We start from the raw sequence: 19,314 nt of genomic DNA, 5'->3' as shown, positions 1-19,314 counted from the left end.
ACCCAGATCTGTGACTGAGGGTGAGTGTTTGCATTGTTCAGCACTCCATCCATCATCCTTTTGTGTTGCTAAAGTTGCACTAAGTGGGAAGGGTATGCCCAGACATGGGTTCCTTGCTCACTGGCCACTGGATTCACGGTAACCTGGCTGATGAAGGGTGGTACTCTGAAACCAGTCTGTCCCAGGATGCTTGTTTCTGGTCCACGGAGGACCTGGCCTGCTGGTCGGGCTGGACTGTTCCCATGTGGAGCAGGGTCAAGACCAATTTGCATATAGCTGGTTCCAAGCTGGAATGGCATGGGTAGCAGAAAAACAGTGGATTTAGGCCCAGATCTCTGTAGTAGGGGTGAATGTTTGACATTGTTCAGCATGCCGATCATCAGTTGTTCTTTTTGCATTTGTTGCCCTAAGTGGAATGAGTATGTCCAGACGTGGGTGTTGTGCTGCCCATGCCAATGGAGGCAAGCTAGAGGCTTGATACTGCGAAACTGGTCCCAGGATGCTTGTTTCCAGTCCAGGGAGAACTTGGAGCTGGCAGGTCGGGCTGGACTGTTCCCATTGAGAGCAGGATCAAGACTGATATGCAGATAGCTGGGTCCAAACTATAATGGCATGGGGTATAATGGCATAGAGCTGGCCCTCTATTTAGTGCACACAACTAGGTACACTGTATAGGGGTCCAGGCAGCCACATGTTGGTTTCTGGTTTCCAGAGGCAAAAACGAGTTCACTTAATGCTCTAATATTTGAGGTAGTTTAGTCACGCAATTAGGCTAATCTTGGAAAGTGCAAAGCATTTGTTGTACTCATAATATCAATCATGCAACTCACACACTCAAAGAAATGAATCAAGACCAATTTATAACAATACTTCAGATTTTATATAATATTTGAGACCAAGATAATCAAAATTGATTAAGTACTTTTTAATTTATGAATTTTTCAAAGTTTAATAAATGCAGTCTTTCTGTGTAATTATGTACCATATGAATCAATTGAAGGCCACCTGTAACAATGAATATTTAATCATATGTTTGCTCTACCAAGTTCAGCTTTGGTAGGTTGGTTGCAGTCATTGGTGGGCACACTGTGCCAGCTGAAGAAGTTTGGGCAGCTCCCAGTTCCAGCGGGAGCAGCGTTGGAAATACTCTTGAAGCTGGTGAAGGGCTACTGCGAGGGACCACTTGGAAAAGGTATGCAGGAGCAGGTTTAAAGGTGGTGCCTTGGGGTCCCATTGTGGTGTTGAGGTTGCAAGGGGTGAGGGACCTTTGGGGCACAGCTGGTTCCAAGGCCCAAGGCGGTCGGGTGCAGGGTGAGCTGTTGATCCAAGGGCTGTGTGCCAATATGCCTCTCTTGTGATCGAGGTCAGGATCACTTGCAGGACAATGGGGGCACTCTGTCACAAGGTCCGGGGTGTCCTGAAGTCCCTCGACTGCGGCTTCTTTCTGGTCTAGTTGCAGCTAAGGGGGAGCTGTTTTACTTGATTTCCAAAGTTCACTGACAAGTACCTGGGGTATTAGCACGCCTCGGTCACTGGAGAGTGCAGTATCACCAAACTTGGCAGTGACTTCCGGTTTGGAGGATATTGGCCAGTCAGTGAACTGACCCTCAATGGCTTGTTGGTCTTTGTTGGTTTGCAGAGTGTTGCCTCCACTCAAAGGGGACATGTAGGCTAATTTGTAAAGCCTGGAAGTCTGCCGGGTTTAATGGGGTCAATCCAGTGTCCAGCTCCTGCGCAGCGGCGATTTTTGGGTCCTGGGTGCAGCAGGCAGGATTTGGCACGTTTTCTTGATGCATCAGGTCCATGGTTCTCTTGCTTTGGATCTTCTTTGGTTCTAGTCTTCTTTCTCCTTTCGAATCCGAAATCTTGGTCTAGGGGTGTCCACTAAATACTGAATTTAGTGGGCGTTTTAGGGGGAACCTGGTAGTGTCCAATGGGACACTTACCTTTGGGTGGCTTCACCCACTATAGTGACCACTTCCTGTGGGAAGGGTCACTTCCATAAACCTCATTGACTATTTTCCTCTATTCCAAGATGGAGGAAACGGAAAAAGAGGGTCTACCTCACAGGCAACACCCTAAGGGTGGTGTATGCCAGGTGAGGCCACTCCCCCCACTCTTTGTTAGGTTTCCCGCCTTTGCTCCCGCCAAAAGTGGAGGTTTGCAAGCGTGATGCCATTTGCAGCTAGCAGCAGGCTTGGAGGTTGAGTTTCAAGGGCGGTAAGCCCTTTGAACCTCACCAGCAGGAGAGTGCACATTCCTGAGGGAGGCGGTGTTAACTCCTTCACCCAGGAAAGGCATTGTCTTACACACCGGAGAGGCAGCCCGACCCCCCAAGGTTTGTATATCGGCTGTCTGGAGGTGGCAGCTGGATAAGATCAGTCAGCAACCATGCCAGGATAGTTAGCCTTTGGGGGGGGGCACTTTTAAGGTGGCCCCTTGGTACATTTAGTGATAAATCCAACACTGGCACCAGTTTGGGGTTATCATTATGAGTTGTTTGATACCAGACAACCCAGGGTTCAGAGCGTCCTTCATGTACCTGGGAAACTCATGATGACCTGTGTCCAGCACAAGTATTAAAATGGCTGCTCGGTTCACTCACCATGTCCCAGGTTTGGCAAAGACACAGTGAGGGCATATTGCTCATGCCCTTACATATAATATGAAGCCCCCTGCCTTTAGGCCTGCCAGAGGGATGTCTTACCCATCGTAAATGCAGTGTATGGTGGACAGACACACAGTGTGCCATGTCGAGTTTGAATCTTACGTTTGCACCAGAACACTCAGTCTGCACTGGCAGTGCGGGGTGCATCTGGATGCATGGCCCTAGAGGGTGGCCCAATCAGTGCTGCTGCCCTCAGGGACCTTCCCCTAGTACCTCATGACTTGGGTACATAGGTACCCACTTGCTAGGGACTTATAGTGGTAGTTAAGGGTGTATCCAATTGTGCCCATGCATCACAACAGATTTAGGGAAAGAGCTCTGGCCCAGGGAACCTAGTTAGCAGGGGCCCTGGGCCCTACAATTTCTAGGACACATCAACATCAGGCAAAAAGAAGGGGGATAACCATGTCAAAAAGAGGCCCTCTCTCACAATGGGTAGCAATAAAACGATGGATTTAGGCCCAGATCTGTGACTGGGGGTGAATGTTTGACATTGTTCAGCATTCTGCCCATCACTTGTTCTTTTTGCATTTGTCAGTCACAGTGAAGACAGCAATTGGCTGGAACGGCCAAACCCATTACCCAATGCTACGGTCAAGCAAATTCAATAACACTTGAACAAACCTATAGATGTTGAGGGTGGAGCCCTAAGTCATGCTATGTATGCATATATGTACTTTTTTATTCATGGGGCTTTTGGACTACACAAGACTGGCAAGACAGCTTAAGATGTCTCAAGGCCAGACCTGAAAACAACCATCTCTGGACAGCCTGGATACACTCACGGGTAATTAGCGTACTCTCCTTCCATGGTAACCTCCTGAACTGGCCTCAAAATATACTTCCCTCGGGTATGAGGCTTTTCAATGAGCAGCTCTAACCTTTCCTCAAATCCTCCTTCCACCAGACGTGAGGCCCTATAAACATAACCCCAATGAATACCTCTAACTCTGCCATTGGAGGAGAGGAGATCTCAGTTAAATTACTGGTTTACAGTCAGACACTACTCATCAGAGAGAAAATCCCCGCTCTTCTTCTCAAGCCTATGAGACTTTAACATTGGCTGAGATTAACCAGGAGGTGTACATCACATTGAATTGTCAACACAATCTCAATTCTATTTTCAGTCAAAAAGTAGAATTTGGTATGAGTTTTAAGCATTTTATTAATCAAATCTTTTTAGTAATTCATCTTTAGTAAAATCAGCATATACATATCACCAATATCAGTCACTAGTTTTGTCAATAATCAAAATAAGTAATCAATAAATCATAATAAATGCATTCAGTGCATTTCATGAGTAAAAGAATCCCTATTCTAGGAGCAGGGACAGAAAGGGTGTCAGAACCCTTAAAGAGTTCTAATTAGAGGGAGATCAATAAGCATAAACTTTGTTATCAAATCAACTCAATACATAAGTAATTAATCAAAGCAGAACTTCTCATGGATGGCGGTTTAAGAAACTCAGTAGAGTCTCAGCCTGGAAAATGGCAAAGGAGATTGCTCTGTGAATGAACGGGTGAGGAAAATATGATCGTGGAAGCCTACTTGAGGAACTCACACTTTTATAGACAACACTTCACTTCAGTGTTGCAGTTGGTTGTTTCTTCTTTCTTCAGCCAGCCAATCACCTCTGGATGCTCTCATGGGAACAGGATCGCACCTTGTCTTCTCACCAGGATCACAGTGAACTTCAGAAGCAGTGTGGAATGAAACATTTATCTTATTAGCTACAATGGTATCTCTGTTACATGCTCACATAATTCATTCTCTCCAGAAATGCTGCATCTTTGTGAACGTCTTCATGACCTCACTAAATAGGAAATCTCTGTTCATTAGTGAACCGTGATCTCTGTGCAAGCAGAAACATCTGCAGAATTATAAGACAAACATTTATTCAACTATGAATCATTATGAAAAACATGTCCATGGGAAGGTGTGTTAAGTCATCATTCTTTAGTCATGTCAGCTTGTCAGGCAATGTAACGTCAGCTATTCAGGCCTAATATGAGTAAATATGGTTGACTACTATGATTGTTTTCATTTATACACATCTAATTTCATTAAAGCCTATAGGTTAATCCTGCATATTATTGCATTATTTTTCTCGACATTGCAAAACATTTCAGCAACACCAACCACTACCTTCTGCAGATGTGTGGTTGGCGTAACCACCACCAGCCGTCACTATACAATGCCATAGTTGCTCTGCAGGCAGCTCCTTGACTGCTGCGCTAGGCAGGACAGACGCTATATCCAATGAAAGCCCTCTGCTGACCCTTTTATAAGATACTGGGTCTTGCTTACAGTTTGGAGGACGGAATGTTTGAAAACATGGCAGATATCCTGTCCCCTGTAGTACAAATACCATTGGATGTAATGCACTTGTAACACGGCAAACGGGACATCCCCCACTTCTGTGATGAGTATCCATGTTGCCGAACTCTAAGGCCCCTTGTAATAAGTCCTTGTGCAGAGCTGCACTGAGCGCTGTATGTAGTTTAGATTTTTTTTAAATCTCTTTATTGAGTTTTATAAACCATGTAAGTGCAGAAACAAAAAACAAACAGTTACATCTGCAGCATTAACACGACAATATTGGAAAAAGGAGATCTAGGGGTTGGGAGCGTGTCACGGGGGGAAGGGCAGACAGGAGCCAGGTAGGAGGGCAACGGAGCAAGCATCCCGATCCAGTAAATAAAGTGACACATGTGCCTCAATGGGTGTGAATGTAGCATGCATTAGTAACAGAGAATTAGAGACAATGAGTTCAGCAAATATATGTCAGCCAAAATATACACAGTTGTTGTGCCCCGCATCTGTGGGAGGACGCATACATGTCAAAGTGGGGTCCCATGGTTGTCAGTTGAGGTGGGGGGCCTAAGAGGTGGGGATGAAAAGTAGCTCATTATGCATAATTACATAAGGGCAACAGGAAGCCCACTTCCTTCATACAGGGCTGTAATGTCATGTCATGTTCATGGGGGTCTAATGTCATTTTTTGCCTCTATTTTGATAACGAGCGTGTCCCAAATTTCACTGCCACCTCGTGCGAGGGCCTTATTTCTCAGTGTACGTAGCACTTCAGCCTCCGCTCGGGACCACTGTAGCAACGTTTGCTACTATTTGGTGTTGTCTGGGATGGAAAGCACCCAGAGTGCATGGCGATGAGGCTCTTAATTGTAGTAAATGCCAGGTCTATAAATCTATGAAGGTGTTTGTCCCTCTGGCCCAGTGGCGCAGTCCCAATAGGCAGGATTCAGGGGTAGGTGACAGGGCATAGTCTTTTATGTCGGCTGTAGACTCAACTACCTGTTTCCAGGCCTCTTGTAAAGAGGGACATTCCCAAACCATATGGTAGAAGCTCGCTTCGGGCAATCCACAACCTGGACATTTCAGGGCAGATTTATGGAAAGTGGCGTTGCACTCAGTGCAGTGCCACCTTCCTTAGCGCCCTCCTACCGCCACCATTTGCGTACCATATTTAAAATACGGCGCACCATGGCGCAAGGTAGGGAGCAATAGTGTCATTTTTTATGATGCTATTGATGTCCTCTGCAGGAGTAGCTTCTGAGCACACAGGGCCCCATTCTACAGAATTGAAGCCCCCTTTAAACGCCTGCTCTTCAGCAGGCGTTAAAAGTGCTGTAAAAAATGGAGCAAGGAAATCATATAGATTTCCTTACGCCATTTTTCCGGCTCCCCTAACGGGGTAACGCCCACTTTGCATACATTATTCCTGGTGCAGGCATAATGTAGCGCACAGGGTTATAGGGTGGCGCAAGGCATGCATTGCGCCACCCTGTAAATAAAGTGCGGGGATTTGGACCTTGTTGGGGCACATTAACATCAAAATAAATTACGTTAATGAGGCGCAAGGTGGTGCTAGGGGATTATAAATATGCCCCTTAGGGTCAGCTGTTGGGAACATTTGTTTAATGCAGTGAGGGGAGAGATAAGATTGGTGCAAGTAATTGAACTGTGTAAAAGGGAACCTATGGTTACGCCATATCTCTTTGACACCAGATAGGGCCAATGCCCATGAGTGCTGGGACAGAGGGATGGTAAGCACCCCGTCCCACCGAGCACAAGGAACCTCCATCCCCGGACAATTTGTGATGTTCAAGGCAGTATATAATATGGAAATTGTTTTCCTAGTCCATCATAGCTGACTGTATCAGTGTAAGTAATTGCGAAGGTGGTGGTTCTTTGTCACCATTGTGCAAGGTGACATGTGTAAGTGGTCTTATTGCGCAGTATGATAAAAATAGACCAGCTTGTAAGTTGCTGGAAACCCTAAGTTCATCAAATGACAGCAATGTACCTTCTGTGAAATATATTCTTCCACCGTTGTGAGCTTCGCCGCTTTCCACGGGGTCATGTCATGTTGCCAGAGCGTGACCGAGCAGCTGGCCTTTGCGCCATGGGTTTCCGTGGCGAGTACGGTATGTTAGCAAGTTTGCTGTGTATAAACCTATGCCAGCAGACTCTGGCTGTGGTCATCAAGATAGTCCCATGTGTGGGGTGGCATGTCTTGTCTGTCACCCAAGTGTACACTGAGGTCAAACCAAGGAGGTTGTTTTTTCTCAGCTCTGGAACTGACTCAACCACCGTAGCAGCCATTGTAGCTGAGCTGCAGCATAGTATAATTCAAGGTTAGGGATGCCAAGACCCCCCTTATCCAGTGGGCACTGCGTTGTGGCCAAGGCCACACAACGCCTGTCTTTCCCCCAGAGTAGTTCAGTTAATAAGCTATGTAATGTTTGGAAAAAAGATCATGGGAGAAAAACTGGTAACGCCACAAAGTAGTACTGCAGTCTAGTAAGGACTATCATTTTGGCTATGGCCACCCTGCCCATCGGTGAGAGTGGGAGCGAGCACCAGAAGGGGAGTGAGCCTCTTATGGATCTGATGGCACGGTCAAGGTTACCCTCTTTTAGGTCTTTTATACAGTGATATACCTATATCCCTAGGTATTTAAACGTGGTGTGGCACCACTGTATTCTGTAATTTGGAAGGGTATGTTGCTCGTCCGGTGGGACAGGAGACATGGGGAAAGTGCAAGTTTTGGACCAGTTGACCCTCAGCCCTGATTTTGTGCCCAAGGAGTCCAGCAAGCTTATAACCTCCGGAACGGACATTTAGTGGTGGAGTAGGTATATTAAGGAGTCATCAGCGTATAGGCATATAATGTGGCCCATATGTGCCTTCAGTACCCCCAAATGCCTTGTGTTCTGCCGTAATCGGGCAGCCAGTGGTTCCATCAATATTGTGAACAATAGTGGGGAAAGTGGACATCCCTGTCTAGCGCCGTGGTGTATAGGAAAACTGTCAGATATAGTATGCCCTGCCCTGACACGGGCTGTTAGGTTAGAATACAGGATATTTATCCAAGTCAGGAAACCAGGCCCAAAGCCCATCCGATTGAGAGTCTCAAGAAGGTAGTTCCAACTGAGTCTGTCAAACACCTTTTCTATATCAAGTGAGATGGCCACACTTACGTAACCTGTCTGAGAGTCACTGTGCAGAAGGCGTATCAATCTCCTGATATTTAAAAAAGTGTTCCGACCGGGAATACAACCAGATAGGTCCTCATGTATCAACCTAGGAATTACCGGAAGAAGTCTGTTAGCTAAGATATTTTCCCAGTATTTTACAACCTAGGTTTAGTAAGGAGAGTGGCCTATAGGAGTGCACATCTAGAGGGTCATGACCGGGTTTGGGCAATTCCACTATGAGGGCCTTCGGCAGTTGGCCTGTTGTGCACGCTTCAGTGAACATGTTGAGCATGGGCTGTGGGAGATGAGGTGGGTCTGTGGTGTAGTATTCGGCTGGTAGCCAAGCCATGCCTGGGGTCTTGTTGCGGGCCAGATCTGCCAGAGCTGTGCGAATGTCCTCTAGCCGAGTAGATTCATCTAATTTGTCTCTTTCCGACAACTGCATCTGCATAACTGTGCAGGTGTAGGTTCTGCGGAAGCAGCGTACAGTGATGGAATATAATCTTTGAATGCTGTGTTTATGGCTGCCTGTGTGTTGATCATCTCGCCTGAGTCCAGGTTGATTGCCTATAAAGGGCTTTGCTGAGTGTAGAGAGTCCGGAGCTAGTCATGTCAAACTGCAGCCCGAACGGTCACCTTCAGTGTACTGCTGTTAATACAGAGGATCCTGTGTGACTCTCCTGTATGACTGGCAGCAACTAATACCCTTTGTGAGTAATGTGTGTCTCTGCCAGCACCCAAGTCTCTGCATGAGTATCATATGTTGCTGCCAGAAACCAAGGTCCTGTGTAAGTATTGTTTGTTGCTGTCAGCACCCAAGGGCCTCTGTGAGTATTGTTTGTTACTGGCAGAACCCAAGGCGCTCTGTAAGTATTGTTTGTTGCTGCCAGAACCCAAGGCCCTGTGTGAGTATTGTTTGTTGCTACGAGCACCCAAGTCCTTATGTAAGCATCATGTGTTGTTGCCATTACCCAAGGCCCTGTATAAGTATTGTTTGTTACTGCCAGAACACAAGGCACTGTGTAAGTATTATTTGTTGCTAACAGAACCTAAGGCACTCTCTAAGTATTGTTTGTTGCTGCCAGAACCCAAGATCCTCTGTAAGTATTGTCTGTTGCTCCCAGCACCTAACCCCCCACGTGAGTATCATGTGTTGTTGCCAATACCCAAGGCCCTGCGTAAGTATTTGTAAGTATCGTTTGTTGCTGCCAGGACCCAAGGCCATGTATAAGTATTGCTTGTTACTACGAGCACCCAAGTCCCTATGTGAGTATCATGTGTTGTTGCCATCACCCAAGGCCCTCTGTAAGTATTGTTTGTTGCTGCCAGAACCCAAGGCGCTCTGTAAGTATTGTTTGTTGCTGCCAGGACCCAAGGCCCTCTGTAAGTATTGTTTGTTGCTGCCAGGACCCAAGGCACTCTGTAAGTATTGTTTGTTGCTGCCAGAACCCAAGGCCCTCTGTAAGTATTGTTTCTTGCTGCCAGAACTCAAGGCCATGTGTACGTATTGTTTGTTACTACGAGCACCCAACTCCCTATGTGAGTATCATGTGTTGTTGCCATCACCCAAGGCCCTGCGTAAGTATTGTTTGTTGCTGCCAGGACCCAAGGCGCTCTGTAAGTATTGTTTGTTGCTGCCAGGACCCAAGGCACTCAGTAATATTTGTGTGCACACTCAGGAAACAAATATTGGTATTTTTAGACCTGTATCATTTTCATATTCTCTCCATGTCTATACAAGTAAGTAGACGTGCCTACAAACCCGGTATATTTCCGTCGCACCTTAGGGTGCTAGAGCGAGGCATGACCTGTGCTCACACACTGTGGAGGCAGTAGAAAAGATACCTCCAAAATGAGTGATTAGTACATTGTCACAGGAAATGCCAGTTTCATTGAGAACCGTTTTCATAGTTGGTTTACTCCGCTTGTCAAAGATTCCCGCCCTCTGGTGCACCTAGATACCGTCTCCAGCCCCTGTTCCCAGTCAGTCATGTATCACATGATGACATCAGCATGATGGCGTAACCTGCTCTGTCATGCACATAGCTTCAGTAAGTATCCATCTCATTATGTGGGTATTCAGGCTTTTTTTGAAGGAGATACAGGGCTTGAAGTTTCTCTTGGCCTTTACAACATTGTGTTCCAAGACCATTACATATTAAACCCCCCCTCTTTTTTACATAAGAAAATATGTATTGTTTTATTTTCAAAGGGAAAATCTATAAAATGGGCTCAGAAAACTCTCATGGACGGGTTGGATTAGTTTTCGATAAAGGTACCCTTTGCCTACACCTTCCACCTACCATCTCCTACATACAGCTGATTCAGGATGGAGATTCTCGATTTTTGAAGCAAAAATGACTTTATTTTTTGCTGTCTCCTGCCTGAAATTTCCTGTTCTTCAATAGAAATCAGTGGGAGAAATGCTGTCCCTAATTATTTAGCTCTTTAACTTGTCTCTTGTCTTGAAATGTATGCTTTTATTTGTGTGTGACCTAAAATAACCCCTTCTCCATATTAATGGTGAGCGTTGAGGGTAATCTCAGTTATGTCCAGAGTACACAACCCATTGGTATCAGTTTAATTTCTATATTTCTTCCATTTTGACGGAGTTATAGGTAGGAATGTTTTTTGTTATCTACAAAAATAGTAAAAATAAAATTTTGTATTGAACCAACAGAGGTAGTAATGAAATGTCATGGATCTTGTCACTCGTAGCGACTGAAACTGACACATCTCATGGCCAGTGAGAGCTCCCCCTGCAAATAACATTGAGGGCCCCCCCAACTCACTCAGACCAGGTGCTGTGCTGAGGGGGCCCCCTGGAGCCTGTCCCACCCCACCGTGGGGGCCTTTGTTTCACCCATGCTCAGGGCATACATGCCAACCCTCCGATTCAGACGGGATACTACCGATTTCAGAGCTAGTCTCCCACCTCCCGATTCCTGGATGTAGAATCCTGATTGATAGGCATTGCTGACTCATGATCTGCCGGAAACAAGGCAAAAGTGAAATGTTGAGGCCCGTCAAACACGCCCAGAACTCCCCCTTCAAGAATTACCTCTAAGATCCAAAGTTAATGCTTTGTGATTATAATTCTTGGAGGGGGAGATCAGAGCATGTAAAAGGCCTCAACATTGTATTTCTGTCAGTTTTACTCTAGCGCATACAAAAGTAGAGTTTAACATTTTGCCTTTGTATGTGCTAAGTTATTAAGCTGCCAAGAACGTAAGGCCAATAGACCCGATTCAGGTAGATTGCCTTCTATTTCAATATAAGTCAGTGGAGAAAATACATTCTCCCATCTATTTTTTAAATATCCCACTTCCCTGCTCTAAATTGTTGGCACGTATTTTATGGTTAAGATCAGCTCAAGGGAGTTCTTTGTGTGCGACCTGATAGATAATGATTGAAAACCTTATCAGCTGTAAAAGTGGCCCCGGGATGTGATCGTTGAGTCCAGTATTATTAGTGGCTAGCCTGTAAATCCACTGTTGTTCTCTGCAAAACACGTTCCACATTATTTGTTGTATTGTCAATCTTCCCCAGGATCACCCAATGCAGCTCCTTTACACTGTGTTCCATTGCAATGTAATGGTTTGACATTTGTGTGGGGTTAAGCTTACTTTAGTTGCTCGGTGCTTGCATATGCATCTGTATTTTGTATAATGTGTCTCAGTTCATAAGGGCAAGTTATAATGTACATGGCCCGCGCTGGTTACAATTAGTATGTTTACGCAGACGCCAAGGTCTTTCCACACCCAAGTCCAATGTATTTTTAGGTTCTGTAAGGGAGCACACACTACAGCTGCCACGAGGAAAATGTCCTACCACATACTTGTTGCAGACATTGGTTTTGGTTCATCCCTTCGAGGTCTTGTGTTAACCAAAACGTCCTTGAGGCTATGATCGTTTTGGTGGGAAAACATGGGTTTTTCAGATTTAAGGTTAGCTCTATTGAGTATCCACCAGTTTTTATGAATTACTGTCTTGCTATGATTGAAAACAAAGCTGTACGTGGTCACACAAATCAGTCTGTTGTCACTCGCTTCTTGTCTTGTGTTCTCCAGGCGTGCTTCTCCATTCTTACCTTTTGCCCTTTTCATAGTATTGGGCATAATTCTTTCAGGGAATCTCCTGTCCCTCAATTTATACACTAGGGTCTATAAGTGTTTGTTACAGTCTTGGAGGTTAGGCGCTGTTCCTCTTTAGTCATACAAACTGGCCATTGGGTCCACTCTTTCTCAGGGCCTGGGGTGGAAACTATAAATTCTTAACAACTTGTTTTTACCAATGGGTGTCTCATATGTTTCTTCACACAGACCACCACATTCTGGAAGGATCCTAATATCCAGGAATGTGACTTCTTTGTTGTGTACAGTGTGTGAGCCTCAGGTGCTCATCTTGGGAATTAAGTCAAACAAAAACACATTAGTTATTTATCTGTCTCCGTCCCAAATCACCAACTCATCTTCAATGTATCATTTCCATATTTTCATCTTGTCTGTGAATAGATTTGCCTCACATAGTATATCTTTTTTCTTTTATAATTGTATAGATATAGACACACGATGCTTGGGGTGAAAGTGCTCTTCATAGAAAGTATCTTCAGAAATTGTTGGTTAGGTCCAAATTGGTACGCTCTACACCAAAACATCTTGGGGTTGAGTGCTCCCAAGGCATTAGATTTAGGATCGCTTCAGTTGCCTCCAATGCTTTCTCTTGGAATAGGCTAATGTACAACCTTTCAATATCTCAGCCAATGGGAAGTTTTCTTTAAGGATAGAACTCTAAGGGCCTCATTCTGACCCCGGCGGTCAAGGACCGCCGGGGCCGGGGTCGGCGGGAGCACCGCCAACAGGCTGGCGGTGCTCCGCAGGGCATTCTGACCGCGGCGGTATGGCCGCGGTCAGAACAGGAAAACCGGCGGTGTCCCGCCGGTTTTCCGCTGGTTTTCCGCTGCCCTGCTGAATCCTCCATGGCGGCGCAGCTTGCTGCGCCGCCATGGGGATTCCGACACCCCATACCGCCATCCTGTTCCTGGCGGTTCGCCCGCCAGGAACAGGATGGCGGTATGGGGTGTCGTGGGGCCCCCGTAAGAGGGCCCCCCGTCGCGAATTTCAGTGTCTGCTTAGCAGACACTGAAATTCGCGACGGGTGCAACTGCACCCGTTGCACCTTACCCACTCCGCCGGCTCCATTCGGAGCCGGCTTCCTCGTGGGAAGGGGTTTCCCGCTGGGCTGGCGGGCAGCCTTCTGGCGGTCGCCCGCCAGCCCAGCGGGAAAGCCAGAATGGCCTCCACGGTCGGCCATATGGCGGTTCCTGCCAGGCGGCCGGCGACTGCCGCCCGCCGGCCTCAGAATGAGGCCCTAAATCTCGTAGGAGAATGAGAAGTTATTTTTGTCTCTCGAATACGTGGGCGTGCTTTGGACTACAGGGCGCAAGAAAAACTTACATAATCGTGAAAGTGGTTCTAGAGTGGCACCTATGCCCCAGACAGCAGGGCATCCCATTGGAGGCATTCTTTTCTTGTGAATGTTGGGAAGTGTAGTAAAAGTTTTGGTGACTTGTTATTTTGTTTTTTAAATACTCTGCCCCCATTTCTGAGACCCATCCACATTCTAACGCTTCCTCAATCCTACAATCTCTGTTGCAATAGTCTCTGTCTGGTCATGATCCGGGACCTTGTAGTTTTTACAATCCACTAACAAGCACTGGCATTCTTGTCTGTAAACAGTCATAGTTTTTATCACTATACCTCCCTCTTTATCTGCAGGCTTTATTGTTAGGTCTTTGTTTGATTTCAAGTTTTCTAGGCCCTTCTTTCTAGCACAGGACATATTGTGAAAAGACCTACAGCGTGTGGAACTCAAGTGTTCACCTCGGTCACCTCTAATTTGTCAACCTCATGAAAGACTGCCTGTTCAGAAGTTTGAATCACTACGGGGTTGACGTAATGGGGTTTAAAAACTGGTTTCTTACAAAGGGCGGTATCGCCGTACATATCACATGCTTGGGTCTTTAAAGAAAGAAGATCTTGAGTTTGATTTGTCTGAGGAACTCTTCCAATTCACATTTGAGTGAGAGTTTGTCTAGCATAGGTGTTGGGAAGCTGCCTAGTCCCTTACATAAGACTCTCATCTGTAGGTCTGTGAACCTCTTGTTACTTAGGTTCAGCACTAGGGTTGGGTTGTGCTGGTTCTTGGGGTGTGTCCCTGGTCATGCTCCTCGTGCGTACTCTCTGCGGGTTGCTGTTCTCCTCCCACTGAACATGTCTCTTTTTTCTTCCTACCTTACTGATTGTCCTTGACTAAGCTCTAAACATGGAGGTTTAAGTTTTACAGGGTATCTTGGTGTTTCTCATTAGTTAAAGGGGTCAGCCACCAGAAATCTAGAGATGATGGAGGGGGAAAGGATAAACCAGAGGTAATGGATTGTAATTGCACCATGGATGTCCTTTACGTCTCCCCCTAAACTTCATGTGTCTCTCGTTCATTAGTCACTCACCACTGATGCTGCTCCATGTGTCTGAATCTACAGACTGATCATCCGAAGCTTGGTTATCTCACCTGGGTTGTTCTGACCCTTGTTCTATGTACTCTGCTCTTGAATAAGGAAACACTTTCTCTTGAGAGAAGCAACCTTTTGTAAAGTTTGGACTTTAGATTCTGTGAGAAAGTCCCTGTAGTGACTCATTTCCTTATTGATTTCTTTCAACAGTCTTTAAAGGTCGAGATCATGACTGTGTTTTTTTTAACTGAACCTCCCTTGTTCGTATTTGTATCAGTAGGCTGTCTGACAATCTTTTTATATTTGAGATTAGCCAGTCTTGTTTGCACTGAGTATCATTGCTCACTAACAGACTTCTTGGGGCAGCATTTGGCCATAGATATTCCATCATTATTAGTCCATGCGTTTTTTTTAAGTCACTTCAAACAGTGGTGTAACACAAAATGATGAGGTCCCCCTGCAGAATGTGATCAGGCCCCACCTGAGTCTTCCATATCTCACAGATATTCATTGGTCTTGGGTGAATAGGGCCCATGTTAAAGGACTGGGGGTCCTCTAGAGGGTATGGAGGGCTCTGCACCACATTGGCTGCAGGGGCCTGTGTTGCACCCCTGACTTAAAGAATACCAATTATGTGTCAGTATCAAAGTCTGTGCTACATCAGTATCACTATGTAGGGACGGACCTGCCAAGATGGAGTTCACATCCTCTTCTGTTTACGTCTATCAGAGATTTTCTGCCATATTTAGACAGAGAGTAGAGGGAAGCGTGTGTGTCTGCTTTGCCTGGTTGATGTATTAACCATCTTAACTGTGTAATAGGAGGCGCGGTTGAGAGCAGTAGGTAAAGCTGTGCAGTGCTGGTCAAGCTTGTTCAATAGGAGAGAGAAGAGGCACTCTATGTGCAGGTTGATTCAGTTCCCAATGTCAGGAAGAAATCAAGAGAGAGTCACCCAATTAGAACAACAATGAGAACTACGTAAAGCCACCCAGGAAAAGGTTTTATTTTTAAAAGAAGAACTCTTATCCACTAGTAATTACAGTGGTGCGCTTCATCATAAAGGGACCAGTTTAGATTTCTGGGGACGGGTTACTCCGTTACACCTGTGATGGATATCCCATCCTCCAAAATATAAACCCAGCTTGTTGTATGGGATTTATATTTCGGCGGGCAGGATATCTGTCATCGTTATGATGGAGTAATTCCGCCACCCTTATGCAAATCAGTCCCAAGGTCCTCCCCAATATACACTGCATCATGGCGTGTTTCTAACCTCGACCCTTGAGGAATCCCCGATGTGAATGGTGGGGTTCTAAATGTTAAAACTGATCATATGGTAGCCTTGTATCAGCCTTGAACATGGGTCTGTGTAAGCATCATGTGTTTTGGACAACACGCAAGGCCCTGTTTGGGGATTGTGTTTGTCTGCAAACACCCAAGGTCCTGTGTGACTACTGTGTGTTGCTGTCAGCACCCCAGGCCCTGTTTGACTATCACGGCGTTATTTACAAGCCGGCGGTGCATGGTGCAGACCCTAATCTACAAAGCCACGCAAAACCACTATGCATGACTTTTGATGTCATTGTAGATATGTAAGGCAACGCAGCACAAGTCGCTGCATTGCATTGCACTGCATCAGGGAGGGATACCATGGGGGTTGCAGTGAGTTTTTCATGCAACACCCATGGGCTTTACGCATTCCCAGATTTACAAGAATCAGTAAACGTGTAATGAGTCAAAACTGTGCACCTCCCCAGGGCAGGCGCAACAAGGAGAAATATCTTTAATTCTCCTCATTGTTTTCTCTTTCCATGTGCGCTGCATTCTGCGGCACCCATAGAAAGAGGAAGATTCCTCTCAGGATGGTTTTTGTGCAGGGAGGTTCCCCTTCCTGCACAAAACCAATGCTGCTGACACCGCAGACACCCTTGCACCATGGTGCAAGGATGTGAAAGTTGGTGCTAGGCTGCAATTTGTTTGCCAGCGCAGGGTGAAAGGACAGAAATGCACTGTACACTCTAAATACAGTGCATTCCTCTCCTTAGCCTGTGGCGCTGCCCAGTGCCACAAAGCTTGTATATAGCCCCCCCCCCCTGTGTATTTTTGTCAGCACACCAAACACTGTGTGATTATCGTGTGTGGATGCAGCACCCATGCCCCTTTGAGAGTATAATGTGACAGTACCCAAGGCCCTGTGTTTTTTGTATCACTGCCAGCACTCGAGGCTCTATGCCAGTACCTCTTGGCAGCCCCAGCGAGGAGAAAATCTGTCCACAGAGCACATGGGCAGGAAGGGACTGAGCAATGCAGAAATCTGTACAAACCTGTTCCATCTGGAAGAGCAGAGCCAAGGATAGCCCATTAACCCAGCAGTAGGAAGAGGAGGGCAGACGATGGGGGTAGGAGGGTCAAAAGAGGTTAGTGGAGGGCAGAGGAGGGCACAGGGAGTTAGAGGGACCTCTACCCCTATCCAGCACCTTTTGACCTTCATCACAGCCCCACTCTTGAGGGTTAAGTGCAGTTCCTCTGCTGCTCAAAGTCTGTAAAAGCAGGAGCCAACACACCGCCTGCCACATCTGAGTTTCCCAATGCCCTGTCTGCCAGGAAAAGCAAACCACCTGCACACAGCAACCTTCCCTGCAGAGCCCTGAGGCAACTGCTTTGCCCTGCACTACAGCTCGCCCTTCTACGAAAGAGATATGAGCTGAGAGCAGGACCTGGTCACACAGTCCCTTGTCCTCTGAACAGGACCCCCGACACCACTGAGGGTCAGAGAGGGGTTGTTAAACGTGTGACGTAGACTACATATCTCCCTCCGTCTTCACCTCCTCGACTAGTGCCCTCAGCTGCTAACAACACCACCTTGTACAGGCCTGCAAGCTAGTGGCATAACAAAGCCCCCGCAGTGTTGCGGGGTGTTAGGGAAACTACTTTTCTAACCCTCCTCAGAGAGATACAGAGAAAACACAAACACCAGGCAAGGTTCCAGAACGGATGAAATGTTTGTTGAAGTACCAAGGTTTATTGGCAGGAAAAGGCAGAAAGCAGACTCACATCCCAGTGTTACATCTTACAAGCTGGCATCTTTTGCCCTGAAGCATATAAGTCAGGCAGTTACATATGTTAATAAGTGCTGTCACACAAAACCCCAAAAGGGGACACAGTCCAAACATGGGCAAGCATATCCAAAATGAAATGCTGCATATACAAAATTTCAAGTCCACAGAGTAAAAATATACATAATGCAGTGTGAGCAGAGACAAGTGAACAGACAACAGGAAGAGGAGGAAAAGGAGGCTGGGTTACTGACTGGCTGAACTTAAAGTGTGAGATGGAGCTAAACTTAACAATGTGGCTTGGAGAGGTTTGTTTGCACAGCTGGCCTAGGTGTCAGAAAGGTCAGCAGGGAAGTCTCGGGCAGTGCTAAAATAGTAATGTGGGTGAGAGGAGCAAGCATCTTGGTAAGAGACAAGAATAAATAGCTTACTGGGATTCAGATAATGGGAGAGGATTGGAACTAAAGTATCACATCTATAGGTACATACATGTGAATATATGTGCACGGGCAGCAGGCCCCTGAGTCCTGGGGGAGGGGGCCCCCTCAAGGTACTTTGTAAAGCCCCCCCCCCCCCGAAGTTGTGTTACGCCACTGCTGCAACCCAAGTGAGCCTCTTCTCGCTCTAAACAACTCATCACTGAGAATAGTCTGGCCCCCTCCCCCACACTAACCCTGGTCCCTGTCAGCAATTAAAGCAGGGTAGATTCACCTGTAAAACTGACCCCTGGTCACCACCACAGACTCACAAATCAATCGACAATTCGACTTGTAGAGCACCAATGAGGGTTTCCAGGCGCTGGTAGGATCCAGGGTCTCAGTTCGAAGAGTCAGGTTTTTAGCATCCTACGGAGCTACTGTAGAGTAGGGGAGGTCCTGAGGTTCAGGGAATGCCGTTTGAGGCTTTGGCTGCAAGGCAGGAGAAGGAGATCCTCATGGTTTGCTATGCTGTATCCCGGGGCTACGGCCGGGCATGAGGGGGACAAGGACACACTATGGATCAATCCCTTAAAAACCAATCAGAAGCAGGGGCCACCCACACTGTACCAACCAACCACAACACACAGATGAACCTAAAGTGCTTGCAAGTGTTAGAGTACAATATTCCTGGGAGGAGACGTGACCTATGACCTGAGCTGCTGTCCTTGGAACCAGCTACGAGTCTGGTCGGCTCAACGTCCTGGGATTCTGGGCATATCACCCGAGCTCCGCGTACCTAATGATTAAGGACCTGATTTAGAGTTTGGTGGACGAGATTACTCCGTCACAAAATGACGCATATCCTTCCTGCTGTATTACAATTTCATTGTATCCTATGGACATCGTGTTAGGGCAGACAGGGTACTCGTCACACTTGTGACGGAGTAACCCGTCCCCCAAACTCTAAATCAGGCCCTAAATTGATTTTTTAAAAGTGTGTAATTAGGTGGAAAGATAGAATATCATGCAGAAGAAAGTACTTGTTATGCGAGCATTGCATCGCAAGGTTGGTGTGCGTGTTGTGTTTTGTAAATGTTTCTAAAAACCCTTAAGGCTGTTTTATCTGAACAAATAATCCCGCCTGGGGGTGCCCTGTGGCGAG

Source organism: Pleurodeles waltl, chromosome 7 (assembly GCF_031143425.1).
Source record: "Pleurodeles waltl isolate 20211129_DDA chromosome 7, aPleWal1.hap1.20221129, whole genome shotgun sequence".
Taxonomy (NCBI): Eukaryota; Metazoa; Chordata; class Amphibia; order Caudata; family Salamandridae; genus Pleurodeles; species Pleurodeles waltl.
The sequence above is the reverse complement of the archived record's forward strand: the minus strand, read 5'-3'. Positions refer to the sequence as shown.